We start from the raw sequence: 2,663 nt of genomic DNA on the forward strand, positions 1-2,663 counted from the left end.
CTGAGATGCTCTCTCCCACCACCACCCTCCCTCTTGGGATCCCAGCCTCTGTCCCTCCCCTTGCCCAAGGTCAGACAGGCAAGGCTGGATTTCCTGACCCTGCACAGCACAGTTTTTTGGCCTTAATTTGTGCAATGCCAAAGCCAGCGTTGGGAATGGAGCAGTCCGGACAGGCAAGTGTCCCTTTACCATAACAACAGGCTGAGAAACCTAGAAACCCCCCCGGACCACTTGGAAACCCTCCAGGGCAACCCAAACCTCCCCTGCAGGGAGGGACAGAGCATCTGATGGATGATGGCTGGATTGGACTCAGTGGTCTTTTCCAACCTAAATGATTCTCTGATTCTATGATCCCATGGCCTCCCCAGCTGGTTCCTGCTGCAGCATCACCCAAACTGCACAGTTTGCAACAGCAGAATATGTATATTTAAGATGGTTGGGAGATGTTGTGTAGGTCATTTAAGATTATCAATAACCACAGATCCAGGAGCTGGTTGGGCAGGACTGGAGGGTGTAAGCTGGGGGAGTCTCTCCTGCTCCAGCTGAAGATGCTGCTACGAGGACCTTTGCAACTAGACAGTGACCAGCCGTCGCGTTCAGAAGATCTGATCCTCCACCCGTGTGCTGCCTCACACAACCATCCCAATAAATTAGCTTTTGTCTGCAAGAGCAAACCCTGCTCCCTACTCTTGTGTGTGTGTGGTGGGTTGACCCTGGCTGGATGCCAGGCATCCACCAAAGCCGCTCTATCACTCCCCTCCGCAACTGGACAGGGGAGAGAAAAAATATAACAAAGGTTCATGAGTTAAGATAAGGGGCGGGAGAGATCACTCACTGAATACCATCGCGGGCAAAACAGACTTGAATTGGGGATATTAACTGAATTTATTACTAACAAAATCAGAGCAGGATAATGGGATGTAAAATAAATCTTAAAAACACCTTCCCCCCACCCCTCCCTCCTTCCCAGCTCTACCTCCTCCCCTCCAGCGGCACAGGGAGACAGGGAATGGGGGCTACGGTCTGGCCATCACATGTTCCTGATGCTGCTCAGGGAGAAGGGTCCTTCCCTTGCTCCAGCATGGGGTCCCTCCCATGGGAGACAGTCCTCCATGAACTTCCCCAGCGTGAGTCCATCCCACGGGCAACAGTTCTCCACGAACTGCTGCGACATGGGTCACTCTTCCAAAGGGTGCACTCCTTCAGGCACTGGCTGCTCCAGTGTGGGTCCCTCCACTGGGTCACAAGTCCAGGAAACCTGCTCCAGCATGGGCTCCTCTCTCCATAGGTCTTCAGGTCCCTGCCAGGATCCTGCTCTAGCATGGGTTTCCCACAGGTTCACAAACCCCTTTTGAGCATCCACCTGCTCTGGTGTGGGCTCCTCCATGGGCTGTAGGGGGGGTCTCTGCACCCCCACTGACCTCCATGGGCTGCAGGGGCAGAGCTGCCCCACCATGGTCTGCACCACAGGCTGCAGAGGAATCTCCACTGCGGCGCCTGGAGCACCTCCTCCCCCTCCTTCTGCACTGACCTTGGTGTCTGCACTGTTGTTCCTCTCACATATTCTCACCCTGCTCTCCTCTGGCTGCAATTACACCTCTGCAGTAACACTGGGATTTTTCTTCCTAAATATGTTGTCCCAGAGGCGTCACTATCATTCCTGATTGGCCCAGCCAGCACCTTCTCACAGAAGCCACCCCTGTAGCCCCCCCGCTGCCAAAACCTGTCCATGCAAACCCCACACAGTGTGGCACTGATCCGTCCTGTTGTGCCATTTCACCGCACTCACACCAACCCATTGATGCAGCCCCAGCCTCTGGCACGGGGATGAAAAGGCACCAACCACATCGAGCCACAACTGAACTGGACTAGAGGAAGAATCTGCCACCCCTTCAGCCCGAACATTTTCCAGTTTGCTTGGCAGATTTTATCAGGTAAGGGGCTTTAATGCCTTAAGAGGAGGTAAAGGATGTGCAAGCCTGTTGTGGAAGGATGCTTCTCCCCCTCGGCAACCACCTGGTGAGACCCTGCGACTCCTTGGAGCTCCTTGGACTCCTTGACTCCTTGGAGTCAAAACCGAAGGAAAGAGCATGAAAACAAGGCAAGGTTCCAGGGATGGTTTGGCATTACATGTGCACCACTGGATGGGAAATGGTACCAGAAAGTCGGCGAGAAAATGGTTAATCCTGGAAAGGTTTGCATTGGAAGGGACCTTAAAGCTCACCCTGTTCACCCCCCTGCCAGAGGCAGAGACACTTTCCACTATCCCAGGTTGCTCCAAGCCCCGTCCAACCCGGCCTTGGACACTTCCAGGGATGGGGCAGCCACAGCTTCTCTGGACAGCCTGTGCCAGGGCCTCCCCACCCTCACAGGGAAGGATTTCTTCCTAATATGCAATCTAATTCTGCCCCCTGGCAGTTTCACGACATTCCCCTTCGTCCTGTCACTCCATGCCCTTGTCCAAAGTCCCTCTCCAGCTCTCTTGCGGGCCTTTTAGGTACCGGAAGGTGCTCCATGGTATCCACGGATCCTTCTCTTCTACAAGGGCACATGAACGCCGAGGAAGAGCGCCGAGGGCAGGGAAAGGAAAGGGAGCGGGAAAGGGATGTGGAAGGGCTGGAGCCGGGCCCGCCCCGGATGCGCCCCTGCCGGGCCCCTTTCCC

The sequence above is a fragment of the Pseudopipra pipra genome, chromosome 14 (genome assembly GCF_036250125.1).
Source record: "Pseudopipra pipra isolate bDixPip1 chromosome 14, bDixPip1.hap1, whole genome shotgun sequence".
Taxonomy (NCBI): Eukaryota; Metazoa; Chordata; class Aves; order Passeriformes; family Pipridae; genus Pseudopipra; species Pseudopipra pipra.